At 32.6% G+C, this 19,019-nt stretch overlaps 1 long non-coding RNA gene and 1 pseudogene across 1 annotated transcript in view; both read right to left on the bottom strand.

Annotated features, from left to right (window-relative positions):
• Nucleotides 1-19,019, bottom strand: part of LOC120590794 (uncharacterized) — a 538,201-nt gene that overhangs the window by 165,672 nt on the left and 353,510 nt on the right. The gene's annotated exons all lie outside the window — the stretch shown is intronic.
• On the bottom strand, nucleotides 6,113-6,231 carry LOC120591010 (uncharacterized; annotated as a pseudogene).

Genomic DNA, 19,019 nt, shown 5'->3' with positions numbered 1-19,019 from the left:
GGAATTGCTTTCTGTAATACTATAATATGATAAAAGAAAATAATAGGCTATAAATTTGTAGTCTCCATCTAGTAATGTGTAGATTTACAAAAAAAAATCAGTGAAGAATTATAAACTATTATTAAGAATGTTTATTTCTATTTGTTGTAATTCATTTTGATTCTGATTTTCTTATTTCTTTTGTACTTTCTAAATTTTCTAGATGATTATCATAATTCTATAATTTGAAAAATCATTTAAAAATTATAACTCACATCTAGGTGCAATTTAAAAATGCTTCATTGGCTCTACCTTAAACCCCAACTATCTTATTTAAGTATTTAAGTTACTTGGATACGATATCTTATTTAAGTATTCAAGTTACTTAAATAAGATATCTTGTTGACTTATGATCCATATTTCTGCATTCTGAGACTTTGGGAATATATACTAAAATAATAAATTTCTGTGATGTAGTTGAGTAATATATTTACATTTGAGATGTCATTCAAAGTTATATCAGTAATTTCTGTTTTCAGTAATGATTAGAAACTGGGTAATCAAGTCTAAAAAAGTTTGCATACCTGGGTATTGGAGAGGAGCTCTAATAAAGATTGACACAATTTTTAATGCTTTCTCTTCAAGATGGGACTCAATGTATTTGCTCTACCACATATTATTGTGCAATTGTTTTTTAAAACTTTAGGAAGCACCCTTTAGATAGAATGCCCAACCATAAGCAGGAGCTCCACATGCCTATTTCTCTTACCTCTGACTTGATATTGTAAACTTATTCCCTCTGCCTGACATACTATGCTCCATCAATCATTACCTTCTTTCTGTTTCTTAAACATGTTCACCTTGCAAAAGGACCTTTATAATTTGTCTCTGCTGCATACAATGCTTCACCAAAATATTTACATGACTCTACCTTCTCATCATCCAGGTTTCAGCTCAAATACAACCTTTCCACAGACATCTTTCCTTTCACGTAACTGACATCATTGCAATCTTTATCATGCTTCTCTGTTTTAATGTCTTTGGAACTCTTACAGATATCTGAACTCATATTTGCTTATTGATTATTTTCTATCTCTTCCACATTATAATACAGGGTCATAAGAGCAAAGCCATTATCCATAGGATTTACTGTTCCATTCATAGTACCTAGAACAGTATATAGCACATAAGAGGTGTTCGATAATTATTTGTTGAATGAAAGAATGAATGAACACATAAATTGTAATTAACTTAAAACTTGAGATTGTGTCAGATTTTGAACCCTGTGAAAGAATCACATCTATAACCACTTTCTCTTAATATATGCAAACATTATATAAAATGTTTTTGTTTTATATTTTGATCACTTGATATGCAAGATGATTGCAGAGAAGATAAAATCTGGACACAGGGCAGAGCATTATCGACTTCAAACATTGGCAAGCTGTCGGAGAAGCCAAAATCAGCAAGAAGGATGAAAAAGTTTGTTGAAATTTTTTTAGATTTGATATATTATCCATGTGTATGTATGATTCATTGCTCTTTATATTTTGATTTTCCTTTTAACATGTACAAATTCCATGATATAAATCCTAAATTGGGTATTTGAATAAGTAATTCTGTTACTTCTATTATCCATTAGCTTGTATTACAGTTGGTAATAGATTTTGAAAGTTGAAGTTGACAGTTCTCAGGTCAAGTCAGCCATATGTCTACTATTTTATAAAAACACATTGTTTGAGATATCTTTTCTGGTCATATTATGTCTTCTATATATATTGTTGAATCTTTAAAGGAATGTGGATAATAAAAAAATATCTGGATGGCTTATTTATGTCACATATTCAATTATTTCTAACATATGATCCAAAAAGATTGGCTTTCTCATCTTATAGTTCATGATACAAATGATTAAACATGATTAAAACAAATAATTAAACTTTAATATTCATACTGATATTTTTCATCTTTTGAGATTTTTAAATCCAAAAGCAGAAAGTAGTTTAATTTTTAATTTTACAATTGCATAATCTGTCCTGTACACAGTTTTAAGTACTTTAAGAAAAGTACTCATTAGAGACTAAGCTTTTTTATACTTTAATTTTAGAAGTTAATTCTTTTAGCTCTTCAGCAACTGTCAAAGACATTATTTATTTTTTAGTGTTTATTAAAATATTTGTTACTATAATTAATAATTTTAAATTGGTAGTTTATAGTATAAAATATCTTTGATTTTTGCTTCAACAAATAAAAGGATAATTCCTTGTGATTAAACATACTTTTGCACTTGTATTAATCTGTTCAGCTTATAATTTGTTTTTATACATAGTAGACAAATAGACAAATGAGTAAATTAAGCATTTATAATATCTTGAAGAGTACATGTGCTAACCTAAAATATATATGTCCTTTTTGAAAAAAATATAAGAGATTTGTTGTGAGACAAGGGCTGCTTAATAATATTACTGATTCTTAAAACCTGTTGGAAAATGAAGTTAAACCAAGGGAAAAAGCCCTGTGGGTGTTTTGAAGCCTGTTATGCTTCATACATATGTTTGATGGCAGTTGGAAGAATGAACACTTCTCATCCCCCTTTGACTACATTAAAAAGTGATGGAAAAGCTTGTGGATTCAGGTTTCATGCTCTTTACAACTAAATTCCTTTCCTTTTCATATTTTAAATTTGTAACATGTTCTATATAGTCCGTAAGTGAACATCCTGTTTTCAGGACTTCTAAAACTGCATCGCTTTGAACAGTGTGCCACATGGCAATACTATAAACATAAAGAGTCCAGCTGTTAAGATGGAAAATACCATATAAATCACTGTAAGAGCATCTTTTCTTACCACTTTGGAGAGCCCACTGAAGTGTTTTAAAGGCAAAGAATACTAACTTTAAAAGTCTCCAAAAAGCACTTATATGATTCTTGGGATTTTGGATTATAATCTCAGACTGTTTCATGAAGGAATACGTTACACAAAGCTCGTTCCTCGAGTAAAGAAATGCTTTTTCCACTAAATATCTCAAGCATGTTCTTGTCCTTGACATCCTTAATGTGATTTGTGAAATTTGGAACTGTATAATAATTTATTCTATTTAAATTACCATATTTTAAATAGAAAGTTCTTTGAAATAAAATTCTAGATATTTCCACTCCATCTTTAAAAATAAAAATAGACTCTGGCACAAGTTCTGGACTGAAAAGTTTTCTAGGAAGTGAAGCATCCTCAGCTAGAACATCCTAGAATTGGGAGCACCTTGGATTAATACTCAGAGTACTCATGCTACGGGTAGTTTTTGTTCTTGATGTTTTACGTTTTTCAGTTGAGCCAATATTTTAAAACCTGTTGGAAAATGAAGAGAGAGAATTATAGTGAGAGAAGAACTCTAAATGCTATAAAAGAGAGGGCTTGCATTTAGGACATATTAAATACTGAATAAGTGTTAGTTTCCTCCCCTGTTTTAGTCCAAAATTCTAATATGTGGAGTCCATTAAGGTGGTCTTGTTGTTCCAATTCAGTTGCCTCTTCAGTTTTCATGGGGCTATGGAGACACAGCTCTAGGCAATCTCCAGTAGTAAACAAAATCTCCCTAGCTAAGGAAAAGAATTCAGAATGAGAATTCACCCATGTCAGTTAGTCCTGATTTTGTGGAATCAATTTTACTTTCTTGACTTTCAAATGCGACTCTTAATCATTTTATTTCCTAATTGGGTTATTTCAAAAAACTTGGTTGCACTCTCTCTTCCTTGGAAGAATTTTTTTTCTATCTGACTGAGAGGCAGTAGTAAAGAGTTATTATAGGTTGCTTTACTGGATTCAATACAGAGTTTGTGACAAACTATTAAACTTCTTTAATTTGTCTCATCTATGAAATGATGGGGAGAATGATAACACTTTCTTATAGAATTGTTATGAGGATTAAATAAATAAATATTTTGTTAAGAATTTGCCACAGTGCCTGGCATACAATAAGTGTTCAGGCAGGAAATGGATGATAAACAGACCAACCACACTAGTTGTCCTAATAGTAGCTTGGAATACTTTAAAAAATATAGAGTGTTAGAGATGGGAGGGCCTTAGAGATTATTTAGTGAACAATTTTATTTTGTAGATTAAGAATTTGAAATCTAATATAAGAATTTGACTGGCCCAGGGCCACTTAAGGAAAGATCTAGAACAAGATCCTTTACCTCCATTTTCTAAGTTATGTACGACATTCCTACTGTACATCTCTCTCTCTCTCTCTTTTTTTTAATCAGTGGGGGTGAAACATATGCTTGGCAACATATGTACTGTGAAGATACTAGAGAAGTTTATTTTCTCATAGAAACTTTTTAGATATGCCATGTTGGTTCAGTAAAAAAAGATGTGTAGAGCAAAGCATGAAGGAGATTGTTTCTGATGTTTTCATTATGTAGATATGGCCATGATATATTTCAATAACCGTCTTTTAAAAGAATGAATTTACTGAATTTAATATTCAAACAAAAAGGTCATCTATTTATTTCATTCATAAGAATGAAACATAAAACCAAGATCCAGACGTACATGTTTTGCAGTGAAATGTAAAGACACAATATAATGCCTTTATGGGATCAGGTTAATGCTTACTGTGCCTGGAGCTTCCCCGTCTGACAAAGAAGAACTTAGATTTATCAAATGTTAAACACATGGCTTTAACGGTTCATATTAGGAGCGTTCCTGAGGGATTTGCACTAGTTGTGAGGTTGTATTCACTTCACTTTATTTCTTTCCTGTGGCTCTCCTATTTTCCTTTGGGATGTGTTTCATCTGTCTGTTATTGCTTTGAAGATTTTTCATTTCTATCTCATGCTTAACACCTGCCATTGACTCCTTGTATAACTTATGAGAAATGAATAGCATTCTTCCCCCTGAATATGTGCTTGTGTTGATTTAGAAAAAAAATATCTTTCTGCCCCTCCACTTTTATACTAAAATAAGATTTTACTTTTTAGTGTTGATAAATTTTTAGAAATTTTATACTTTTGGAAATATTTATATTTTTGTCTTTTTGATTATTCATTACATCATTGTGGAACAAAGCAGAATGACACATATCCTGTGATTTTTTTTTCAGACAACAATATATGCCTGAGAACATTGAATATAGTAATAACTTGAGACTCCAGAAAATTCCTTCTTTTAGAGGACCATTTTATTCCCAGTCATATTTAAGTTTTTGAATTTTGTTATGTGGTGATAAATATCTTGTAGCAATTTGATCCTGAAGAGAGAGTTACACATGGCTGTTACAAAAAGTTTTATTCAAGGCAGTGTTCAGGATCCATTCATGAATGAATGCTTGACCAGAAATCATATGGAGAGATCATCTTTACCTTTTGAGTTGTTTCTGCCAGTGTGTAGGTGGCAAGAACAACGCATTCTGATTATAAATCGATCATCATTGATATAAATAATTAAAAAAAATTGTAATATATATATTTGTTTAAAGAATGAGTCACTGTAAAACATTCAGCCTGTATTTCTGTGGTCGTATCTGTTCCTTTTTTTGTTTTTATTAGACTTAAATGATTAAATAGAAATCAGGTTAAAAGAAACAACATACTGTGGTATGGAAAAACTTATATTCAAAGGGACGCTTCTTACTTTCTTAAAATCTTTATATTTGCCCTTTTGGCAGGGCTATTCTTTCTCAGTTAGTACCACTTTTCTGCTTTTGCCTGTATTCTCTCCCCATTTCCTTATACCCCTACCAATTCAGCAGCAAGAGTCATCACGTTGTCATCCTTGTAATAGTTAATTGTGCCACTCTTCTGCACAGAATTCTACACTGATCCCAGATCCCTTGGAAAATAACCAAAGGTTTTACAATGACCTTCAATTATCTTTGTGACTTTATCTCTTACTTTACTCCTTATTCCTTTGGCTTCAGTTCACTGGTGTCCTTAAACATTCCAGACACTCTCCTATGTGGGTTTACTCTTGGCCAGGAATGAGCTTCCTCAAGATATCCACAGTAGCTCACAAGGCTAGTTTCAGGTCTACAGTCTTTTTTTTTTTTTTTTTTTTTAGGCGAGGCAACCCTTGGTTGACCCGACAGATTGCAAGGACCTTGTCAGCTTACGATCCCTTATTTTTTATTTTTTACACCTACAGCACCTGGTCTTCCTAGGTGGTCTCCAATCCAAGTACTAACCAGGCCCGACCCTGCTTAGCTTCTGAGATCAGATGAGATCGGTCTTGTTCAGGGTGCCATGGCGGTAGACTACAATCTGCTTATAGATGCTTTTTCTACCCTTCAGTTGAGCACCTTATTAAACCTGCAATATCCTCACTTCTCTGGGACATCTTAACTCTCTTTTCTACTTTACTTGACTCTAGATAGCATTTACTGTGATCTAAAGACTCCATATTTTACTAATCTTCTTTAGTGCTTTGGCTCTAAATTATATAAAATATAAGCTCTACTAGGACAAGAAATTTGGACTCTTTTTGAAAAAAACAACTGTATTTCCTGTACCTAGAATAATGCCTGTCACATAGTAGGTGCTCAAAAAAATCATTATTAAAAGAACAAAATAATATAAGACTAAAATATAATTCTTGTGCATATTTTCAGTGATTTAGAAGGAGATATAAAATGTTACAAAAGGAACACCTGGCTACAAATTGGAATAGCATCAAAATTTATGAAAAATGTGATCATGAGTAAATACTATAATCACTTTAAATTTTACTCATCATAAGTATAATATGAATCTTAAATGAGATAATGTATGTGAAAATGCTTGTCAACTATTAAGCATTTTACTAATGCTATTAGTGTTTTTTTCCCTTGAGGATGAATTAACTTAATTTTATAAATGAATTAATTTTATCAGTAATAGATTAACATCTCTATATTTGTTTCTTTAAGACATTTTCTCTTAAGTTTTCATGATTCTCTTTTCCAGATTGACATAAATAGTTATGACTGGTTAGGCAATAAGCTTTTACCGAATGTTTACTAGTGGTATATGTGATTTAAAAAGCTACAGCTTAGTGAGAATAGAAATAATTAATGTGGTTTTCAAAACTGATTTATATATAGTCATCTAATTTCTATTGCTTACTTTATGCCATGCTCTCTTCTAAGTGCTCTACAAGTATGAACTTATTTAATACTTGTAAAAACCCTATGAATTCATTAATATCTCTATTTTGCTAATGAGAAAACATACAGACAGGTTAACTTGTTCAAGGTCATAATTTACACTACATGTGTAAATGCATGTATTTATATATTTAAAAATAAAATAATTTTAAGATTAATACTACAGTTTAAAATATAAATATATTACTTGGATATTAAAATAAGAGACTGAGTAAATTAGATTTTGAGAAATCAAGTATGGACTGACAATTACTCATTTAAATAACATGGCTTATGTATACCTAAGTCACTAAGATCTTGAAATTATTTCTTCAGTATCATTGTGTTAGTTAAGAGCAGAATGTTGTGTAATTTCCAAATCCAGGGAAATATTAGCTTATGAAAACATTTCTACTTCTCATTTACATGTCCATAGGATTCTAAAGTATGATTGGCAATAAAAGGTTTTTTGTTTTCTAGTCATATTCCTTCCATGGTCTTGGCCTTTCTTCTTTCTAGGCTTTGTACCTAAATAACTTTCCCTAGTTAAGGGAGTTGGCTTTCACTAACGATGTGAGACCAACTCTCAAAATTAATTGGATTTCCTTATTGAGTTCTCTTCTTATTACCATGGTTATTTAATTCCATACTTGGGTAAATCTTTACTGGAAAGATTCTTGAAAGATTTGATACAAATTTATTGGTCACTATATAGGTTACTCATAGCACAAATATTATTTGAGAACTTACTATGTTAGGAGTTAGGTAAGACAGGCAAAATCCCCATTCTTAAAATCTTGTTCAGGAAGGAGATGTTGGATAGATTATGATTTTTAGTTGATGATAAGTCTAGGAAGAAAATTAGGAAAGATGATAGGACAGTGACTGGGTAGCCTTTAGCAGTGCAAGATCTAATCATATTCAAGATCAGAAAGCCTACTGTGGCCATAGCATGGTGAGTGAATGGGAAGGTGATACAAGATGAATTCAGAGTAGTAGGCAGATATATTGAAGATATATTGATTATTATATGGAAAAAAGATTATATTTATTTTCAGTGTTATGGAAAACCATTTGAAGATTTTAAGCCAGGGAATAACATGAACTCGACCATGCTTAGAAAATCTATTCTGGCCTCAGTGTGGAGAATGGTAATTGGGGCTAAGGAAAGATAATGTATACTCCACTGGATCCCCGAATTGACCTAGGCAGGTATATGCTAGTGAGTATCTTTACCTCCATCTGTCCTTTGCTATAAAAGACTATAACATTTTTCAGAATTCTATTGATACATATACCACGTTAATTACATTTCACACACATTCAATTTAGACAAAATAAAAACTTATTATTTTTGCCCCACGTAGAGTTAGCAATATTTAGATTTTGACAAGTATTAGATTTATATTGAAATGACTTTTTTTCAATATATCTAGTATTACATGATATAACGGCAAATTATTTTTCAGGGGGCATTTTGGTATGGTAAAGTCATTGAATATCTTTAGTGTAACAGGTGTATGAATTGTTACATCATTCCTAATAATGGTATATAGTGGTACCATGGACCAGGGCAATTTCCTGCCATTTTATGTAGCATCATACTGGTGGGATATGAAATCATGTCATGAAATCCAGGAGTGTAACTTACAAGACCGTTCACACAGTTTTGCCTGATATCACATAGTAGACTCACCTAAAGGACTTTGTAGAAAGTGAGATATTATTTATCTAACCTCAATTTGTTTTCATTTACTTTAATTGAAATAAAAGAGTGAGAAGATATTTTGTCTGATCTGAAAGTGGCCTTTCACTTACTCGATCTTGTTTTATTTTAAGAAACCTGTTTTTCTTTAGGAATATTATTACTGACATAACTCTTTAGTTTTATGAAAATGTTCCAGTAACCTTGTGGTTTCTTCTATACCTTTTATTCATAGTAGTCATGAAAAGGAATAAAACAGCTATAGAATTCAAGGGCCAGTAGGAATATATTTTTGATAGAAAAAATTACAAAGGACAGCATGCAGAAATTTTTATATAAAGAAGTCCCTAGCGACATTGATAGAAATTATTTTTGATACCTTATTTTTCAAAATATGCTGTAGAAAAACAGGAAAAAATGCTTCAGTTGAACAGTTTTTACATGCATCACAGAAAATGACTGTGGCCAGTTCTGTTTATCACAATGGAAAATAGAGCATTTGACAGAAAGCCAGGCCTCATAATTAAGTGACATCTATTTATTTTTTGGACCAATAATCAAGGAGTAAAAAAATTATTCTGTAAACTTTAATTAAAATATAAGTTATTAAAAGATATCATCTTTTTCCCTCATCTTACACATCTGGGTTCATTCACAAAAGGAAAAGCAGCATATCTGTTTTGTATATCTAAATTTAATTCAACAGAAGACTAAGATTTGGTGCAATGACTAGCCTGCTATCTAAAGAAGACACCAGATGCTTTGCATATGATATCTGCCCCTAGAACTTAATATAAGGATGCCTCATGCTGTCATGAGTCACACATATACAGCCTAGGCCAGGACAACTGTTGTTCTCATTCACACTCTTACTTAGTGGCTATCAGGACTCCCTTGCAGTTTTCAATGCTAGTAGAACTGATGCCAATACAATCTGTTTAGGGTCAGTGCAATGATCCCTTTTGGTAAAATGGCTCATGACTACCACTGCAGTGTGGCTCTGTGACAGCAACTTTTAATACGCTGGCGGTATCTACAGAGTACCATCAATATTCCCCCAAGGACCAAAAATAAGACAGAAAACTGTGTGGCCTGGGTCTGGATAATAGGGCTCCAAAATCATGAGCTTGACCATAGTAATAACACACAGGAATGGAGAGGCTACAAAGAATATCTAGCACAAATCTTTCATATGACAGATGTCACTTGAAAGGGAGATATGTTTAAAAAAAACATACTTAAATTCCATGTGTATATACACCTCTTAAACTATTTCTTTGTTTTAGATAAATTCTAAATGGATAGAAATGATGCTGAGGTTACAGTCAAGATGGAGGAGTAGGTAAATGCTGTATTGACCCCCTCTCACAACCACATCAAGATTATAACTAAAACAGAATAGCCATCATTGAGAGTCACCTGCAGTCTAGCTGAATAGAAGTCCTACAATAGGGGACATACAGAAAAAGCCACATTGAGACTGGTAAGAGGGGCAGAAATGCAGAACGAACTGGTCCCACATCTATGTGTGGTAGTTAAAGATCAGGAGGAATATCTCAGCTGTCAAGCTTCCCCCAGAGGAGTATGTGGTGCTGGCCCCGCATGGGGCAAAGAATTGAAAATCTATTTGAAGAAATAATGATGGAAAACTTCCCTAATCTTGTGAAGGAAATAGAGGTACAAGCCCAGGAAGTGCAGAGAGTCTCAAACAAGATGAATCCCAAGAGGCCCATGCAAAGACACAACATAATTAAAATGCCAAAGGCTAAAGATAAAGAGGAAATTTAAAAAGCAGCAAGAGAAAAGCAATTATCTACAAGGGAGCTCCTATAAGACTGTCAGTTGAATTCTCAACAGAAACTTTACAGGCCAGACAAGATTGACACCAAATATTCAAAGTGACGAAAAGCAAGAGCCTATAACCAAGATCTACCCAGCAAAGCTCTCCATTATAATCGAGGACAGGTAAACAGCTTCCCAGACAAGAAAAAGGTAAAAAGTTCATCACCACCACCAAAGCAGAATTATGGGAAATATTGGAAGGACTACTTTAAGAAGAAAAGAAAAAAAAGATCAAAAGTAAATAATAAAATGGTGATAAATACATATCTATCAATAATTACTTTAAATGTAAATGGATTAAATGCTCCAATTAAAAGATAGGGTGGCTCAATGAATAAGAATAAAAGATCCTCACATATGCTGCCTACAAGAGACTCACTTCAGATTGAAAGACACACACAGACTGAAAGTAAAGTGATGGAAAAAGATATTCCATGAAAAAGGAAAAAAAAGCTGGGTAGCAATATTTTTATACCAGACAACATAGACTTTAAAACAAAGGCTTTAACAAGAGACAAAGAAGGACCCAGTAATCCCACTTCTGGGCATTTATCCCAATAAATCCAAAACACTACTTCAAAAGGACATGAGAATCTATATGTTCACTGCAGTATTATTTACAATAGCCAAGATACGAAGGCAACCTGGGTGTATATAAATGAATAGATAAAGAAGAGGTGGTACATATATATAATAGAATATTACTTAGCCAAAAAAAGAATGAAATCTCGCCATCTGCAATAACATGGATGGTTCTAGAGGGTGCTGAGTGGAGTTAAGTCAGACAGAGAAAGACAAATACCATCTGATTTCACTTACATATGGAATCTACAGAACAAAATGAACAAAACAGAAACAGACTGACTCATAAATACAGAGAACACTCTGATGTTTGCCAGATGAGAGAGGTTTTGGGGGGGTGGGTGAAAAACGAGAAGGATTAAGAAGTACAAATTGGTAGTTACAATATAGTCAAAATAGCACAAGGAATGTAGTCAATAATATTGTAATAACAATGTATGGTGTCAGGTGGGTACTAGATTTATCGGGGTGACCACTTCGTAAATTATATAAATCTCTAATCACCATGTTGTACACTTGAAACTAATCTTGTATGCCAACTGTAATTGAAAAATTGAAAAATTTATTTTAAAAGTTATGAAAAAGGAAATGATGCTGAATTTACATGAAAAAATTGTTAAGTGTGTCTGACAAAAATTTTAATTTCATAAATTTTATATAAAATTTGAAAAAATACAAACCTTCAGTAAAAATAACAACCATCTACAATACCAATATTTAGGAAAATAACTATTTGGTGCCTTTATGACCAGTAGTTTCCATAAATATATAAATATGAATAACTGTATAACATGTATACAGTTCCAAATATAGAATTATATTCATTTATATAGTTTCAGAAACACTGAACAGGAAATATTCTAAATGCTATATAAATATGAATTAATTTAATCCTTTTAACTACCCTGTAAGATAAGGATTATTATTATCTCCATTAAAAAATTAACTCAAATCATCCACCAACAGATAAATGGATACATAAATTTTGGTATATCCATACTATGAAATATTATTCAGCCATAAAAAGGAATGAAGCACTGATATATGATACAATGTGCTGAACCTTGAAACATTATGCTAATGAAAGAAGCCAGGCAAAAAAGTCATATTATGTAATTACTTTTATATGGTATATCCAGAATAGGCAAAAAGAGTCATAAGTGGATTAGTGATTATTAGGTGATGAAGATAAAGGGCAAATGGGGAATGATAACTTTATGAGTATGCAGCATTTTTCTGGGGTAATGGAAAAGTTTGAAATTACAAAGAGGTGATATTTGCGGAGCATTGTACATGTACTAACCGACACTGAATTGTACACTTTAAAATGGTTGGTTGTATGTTTATAGGAATTTCACCTGAAAAATATAAATAAAAGAAAACTGAAGCACAGAGAGTTTAAATAACTTCCCCAAGGTTACAAGACTAGTAAATTCAGGATTTAAACACAAGCAATCTATGTCCATATATTATGTGCTTAAACACTATGAGCTACTAAAAATAGAATTGTATTTGTTGCTTTTAATTTGATATTTTTGTAAGCAATTTTCCTTAACATTAAGTAAATACTCCTAAAATTTTTATTTTTAAAATATAAAATGTAACCAGCACACATTTTCACTTAAAATCTGAGTTCTAATATGTAACATTTCCTCCCCTACTTAATAATTCTCCTCCTTCTCACTTTCTTTTCTCTTCTTCCTTCTCTTTGAGGAACCACATCCCTCAACCCTCCTTCAAAAAAGACACACACAGAACCAGGGGAGGATGCAATGCAATGAAGTTGAGAGAGAGGTGGAGGTCAGACTATGCATACTTTGTACTACCTGTGGCCAAAGAAAGTATATAAGGACAATGGGAAAGTACTGAAGGATTTAAGCAGATTCAATTTATACTTTGTGACTCAGTGGAGTAATGAATTAGAGAGAGAAAAGTTTGGAAGCAGGGAGACAGAGAGGAGACTATTGCAGTGGTCCAGGGAGTGGATGGTGGGACTCAGGGGTGACAATGGAAAATGAGAACAGGAGAGTTCACAAGAAGTCTTCACAGTTTGGGGAAAGATCGGGCAAATCTTCCACAACTCTTCCTCTGACCTTAGGAATAGCACCTTCATGATGTAACAAATTGTTCCTAGGATAAAAGAGGATAAAAGAAGTAGGGCGAAGGATTTTTTCTTTCCTGATCCCATTTCCTTTGACTATAGTTACAGGTTATTTCTTAGAGTTTTATGGCTAGAATAACGATGATGTTACTTTTATTAAATTAAAGCATTGTCCAAATGTGTTATTACCTCTTGTTTTTTTCTAATACTGCTAAGTCTAACAATCAAAAGCTTGAATGCTTATAGCCACAGCTCTCCTTTTCCCTGGAGTAATATTTCTAAAAATTAAAAAATATATAATTTTTTTCTTCTGTTATTGAACTATAGAAATATTTAGCATTTCCTTATTATATCCCCCCAAATTATAGCACCTAAATTGAAAAAATATGAACTATTTAAATAATCTCCATCTATCTATATATATATTTGAGATTATTAATGCATATGATGGTCTTGAAATAGTGGATTTAACTGAGAAAAAAACACTATTGTGGACCAATTAATAATATATATATCCATCCATGATATTTAATTGCATATCTTTTGTCAAAGCCATCTAATTGACAAGAAATTCTTTTCACATATATTTCACCAAGGATTAATTTTATTTTTTGCCTTGATTACATTGGCCTGGCAGAACACCCAATATATCAAAATCAAAGTTCCACAATCTATATTGGTTGAGTTCCACACAGTTACTATAAAAGTTTTAACGCAATGAAGAACTAAAAGAATATGTTTATCTTTTCTTATTATTAAATGACAAAATATATAGCTTTATCTGGAGCTATCAATTTTTCTTCTTATTAGTTTGTGTTTTTGACTCCTCCACTTCCCCCGCCAATACTACAATAATCTTTGCCTGCTTGTTTCCCTACAAACTCTGGACTCTTTTACACTTGATACTCTTGACATTTCTCTCTTCACATCAACAGAACAACAAAGGCAAACTTTGGAGACTACTTGATTTGCTACCTGAAATGAACTGAGCTTTGGAAAAGCTAAAAGAAAATATGCTTTTTGCTCACTATGTTTCAGAATGCTGGAAGAATGAAATGGGCACATGTCATTCCCAAGACAGAAAGCAGGGGAGAAGCCACTTCATGTGCATGTCTAGAAGACAGCAGCTAAAGAAAAGAGGTCATTAAAAAAAAAAGCAGGAAAGAAAAACCTTCAAAGCAAATGAAAAGAAACCGACAATTCTTCAAAATGAGAGGGAATTGGAAAAAGAACATTTGGGAAGGAAAAGGTACAAACTCAACTCTTAGCAATAAGAATATATAATAAATCAAGAGATGAGGGTAAAGTGAAGATTATTACAGGAATAAGAAACAGCAAATGTAAAGGGTTGAAATTGAGGAATATCATTAATTGCTCTGGAAGTTAGAAAATTCCTCTCTTATAGAAAATGAAGAAACAAGTGGCCTGAGAGGGCATGGAGAGGAGGCTGGTACCAGATCTTGTACAGCAGTTTCTCAAATTCTTTGTGGTGCAGGATTATACATTAAAAAGATAATAATTCACAGGGTCCTATTGTATAAAGTTCACATGCACATTGAGTCACATACAACTCACCATGTGATTTCGGACTACATGAACTGGTCTTTCTGTATCTTTGCAACAAAACAAATTTACTGATCATATATAAACATGTCACAGCACTGTCAAATAAGTATAAACATCTCTAAGTGCTTACTCTTAATTTTTATACTTATTATGTCACAGATTGGCAGCACACTTTATGTTGCAGTCATGTAAGGAATTTCTATTCTTTTCTAGGCCCAAGGGCAAGTTACAGAAGAGTTTTTAAAACCTGGGTAAGATTAGAGGATTTGCATTTTGAATCACAAACAAGAGTAAACAACATATTGGAGGCAGGACACAGGCAGAAGTAGGGAGTATAGGAGACTACTGTAATAATGTGGTATAAATAATAGGTAGTGACTATGAAGATGTATAAATGGATTCAAGGCATATTTTGGTTATGGTACCACAGCGTTAATAGGTTGGATGTAAGAACCAAAGGTGAAGACAGAATCATGAATAATTCAAGGATTCTATCTGCAACATCTGGGTGACTATCACATATTGACATAGGGAAGACAGGAGGAACAGTTTGAGATGGACACGGATATGGTGAAATCAGGAGTTGTGCTTTGGCTGTGCTAAACATAAACTTGTTACAAAAGAGTGAAATGGATGGAGTCTCATTTGTTTAAAAGGTGATCTCTCTCTAATTGATTAAAACAAGATATTTACACCTCTGATCCAAGAATTCTGAGCAATCATCTCAACAGTGCTTTGGATGAAATAATGAAGTGGTCTGATAGTAATACTATTAACCAATAGTTAGGCCTTTGTGCATAGTTATTGGTTACCTATAGGATGATAAATTACTCTCCTTAAGCAGAAAGAGTTCCCAATATGTTTATACTCCCCTCAAAAACTGTTCTGTTAGTTTTTGTATGAATCAAGTTCATTTCAGTTTAGTATTAAAAAATAATTTTGTCATTTGTGTTAAACATTCTTAGTAATTTTATTAAACATTTCTTTATCCAAAAAAGAATAGTTTTGTATTTGAAGTGTATTACAAGTATAGATTTACAATTGGAATTAAATGATGGAAATGGGAAAAAAAGTCTTATAAAATACCTTAGCTTATAGAAAAAGAGTGCCAGCAAGGAGAAATAGAGACAAGTCTGCAACTTCCTTAGAGTTCCAGAGAATTCAACCTTTGAATTCATACTAATTAGCTTCAAAGGTCGTGGAAAATTTGACCCCAGTAACTGCCCTGTTGAATTTGGCTAAGCACGAATAGCAATTTAATTCTCTGGCTGGCTGGTAAGGATACGACAAGGTGTCTGAAGAATTTCTCATTTACTAAGAAATTTCCATGTGGTACACATGGCAGCATTAACTCAATACCTTCAACAAACCCTGGTTGTATTTTTACCAATCTTTTAAAACATTATGCTTGATGTTAACAAAACAAGACACAGTGTCATGTCATTTATTGCATTTTAGGGTTAATTCTTACTTCCGATAGGGCTTCTCTTTATGAGTTTGTTTGCATTCTGGTAACATGCAAAGTTCATCTTATAAATCTGTCTCTAGAATTACCTTTTCTTTCAGACCACAGGTTTAAGCATATTTCTCTAACCTTAAGCTTCAGTAGAAATGAGCACAAAGTACAAATGGTATATTTAAAGCCAAAGACAGTAGAAATAATGTTAAACTATGGCCATCAATTACTTTTATTTTTTAGTTCATATTACTTCAAGGGAAGGAATTTACCACATTCTACCTTTTATTTCCTACAGAGGTTCTTAGTGCATAAAGCAAAGGTTATTTGTTTTATTGGAAAAAAGCCATTGAAAAATATCATTTACTCTGTTGGCCCACGGATTTTCTCAGAATGTTTAGTAGCAGAAACACATATCCTCGAGGATTTCATTTAGTCATGGTTGAAAAACCATATGACAAATTCTTAATTTTGGAGACTAAGAGTTGACAGAAGGCCAACTACTTCAACTTCAAAGACGATGACAACAGCCAGTCTTCATTGTTACTAAATACATATCCCTTATCCCTAGTGAGTCATATCTGCCTGGTAGGGCTTTTTATTGTGAACAATATAGTAAATTCTTTATTCTGATTTATCAAGAGAACACAGTTATAATGACAAGATTTTGATCAGGGCATCCGCTAATAGCCTCACTAGCTACTAGGTTTTAATGCCCCTGAATAACCCACATAACAATTGAGATAGTATTTTTTTTTACTCTTATCCATAAAACAAATTCCCTCCAAATGTATATTGTGGACTTTTTACGCCTTTGAAAAAATTTATATACTGACTAAAAATATTTTTCTCTGGGCAAGATTAGATTCTGCTGAGCTGGTATCTATAATCCCAGGTTTGCACAGCTATTATCCCTAATGCACCAAGTGGTAATAACTCAGTCAGCTCTGTCTTTTCTAAACCAATCCTCAAACCCACTCCATCAATTTTTGTTGTGACTATTGTTAGTTCCTATTGCTTTCTAAAATTGCATGCCTTTCACTGCATCTAGGCAGTAGGTACTGTTTGTTAAATCTGGAGAGAGATTTAAAGTATTGGTTATCAATACTTCACAGTTGTTATTGCTAAGGAATGAGATTTTTTATTTTTTTATTTATTTTTTATTTTTATTGTCAGGCTTGTTCTCCTCCAGATCTCAATTGGCAAATTTTGAAGGAGTTGCTATAGATTTCAGTGCTCTAGGGATTTTTTTTTCTCTCTCTAATTAACATATTACTATATAACACCTCTAGAACTCTACTTAATATTTATTTATAATGTGAAAGCAAGCTTTTTATTTTAAAATGGGATCAGTAACTCTTTTGATTTTATAATTAACTTAGTCAGAAAACATCACAGAGATCAAGATTAGCTCTTACCCCTTAAACTCTACTTCTATATACATCTTAATTTTTTCAGTGTTAGTAGTGAAGCACATATAGTCAGCCAGGAAGTTGAATTATTGAATCTTCACTATGTTCTGGGAATTAAAAAGATAAAAAAGACGGATGTCTAGACTTTTGTTCGAAGAAACTGGCATGTAAACAGAATAATTCCAAATCTGTATGTTAACTGCTGCGAGATAGATATATGAGACATAGTGGTTTTTGTTGTTGTTGTTTGTTCTTTTGTTTTTAACAGATGAAATAATCCATTTTATCTGGGGATAGTATAAGGATCAAGGAAAGTTTCATTAGAGAAAGTATTTGACTTGCACCTTGAAAAATTTTGCCAGGTGGAGGAGATAGAGAGACTTTAGCCAAAGGGAGATTAATTTGAAAAAGCACAGTGTCAGGAGAAAGCATGCCCTTTTTCCTTCATGTTAGTAAAACTTCTCTTTTCGCATGATTTTAATCTTTAGGATACCCAATATCATTTAGAGCCCCTAGGTGAAGGATACTGTTTTTGTGCTAAATAATAATAATAATAATAATAATAATAATAATAATAAGAGGTACAATGAGATTGAATTTTATGCCTGGATCATAACTTGCCCTATACAGTATTGTTATGCCAGAAAAAAATGTACAGTCGATATTGCTGAAATAAGGATAGAATTTGTGAGGGTTGAGGTGGCAAAATTGCAAATTAAAACAAAAATTAGAATAATCTTTGTAGTACAGAAGGAACATTATTCACTCAAAAACTTCCCCAGTTATTATTTTTTATAACTATAACAAAGTAGATAAATAATACCCATTCCCTGGGAAAATAAGTCATAGTCTGGACACCATATTGATAAAATGTTAAGACTTCTTCCCTCATCAATATGACAAGAAAAGAAATAATGTAAATATTTTATTCTTTTTCATATAAACTAGATAACTGAAATGATTGTTGTGTGGAGAACAATATGGCTTGTTAAAAAAGAAACAATAGGCCCAAAGTCACTTGGGCTAAGCCTCACATCAACAAATCAAGACTTAATACCTAACCTAATTGCAGTTTCAGCCTCTTGCAGGAATGTAATCTTAATCAGTCAGCCTACACTAGCCAACTCATAGCCGACACTGTTGAGGTAATCTACCTGATAGATTCGTTTACGGCCCCAGAGAAATGTGACCTTTTCCTTCCTTTTGTTCATGATTTCCTTGTCCCTTCCCATTTCTGCCTTTACAAACCTTTCCTTTT

This window comes from Pteropus medius, unplaced genomic scaffold, assembly GCF_902729225.1.
Source record: "Pteropus medius unplaced genomic scaffold, Ma_sr-lr_union100, whole genome shotgun sequence".
Taxonomy (NCBI): domain Eukaryota; kingdom Metazoa; phylum Chordata; class Mammalia; order Chiroptera; family Pteropodidae; genus Pteropus; species Pteropus medius.
The sequence above is the reverse complement of the archived record's forward strand: the minus strand, read 5'-3'. Positions and strand labels throughout refer to the sequence as shown.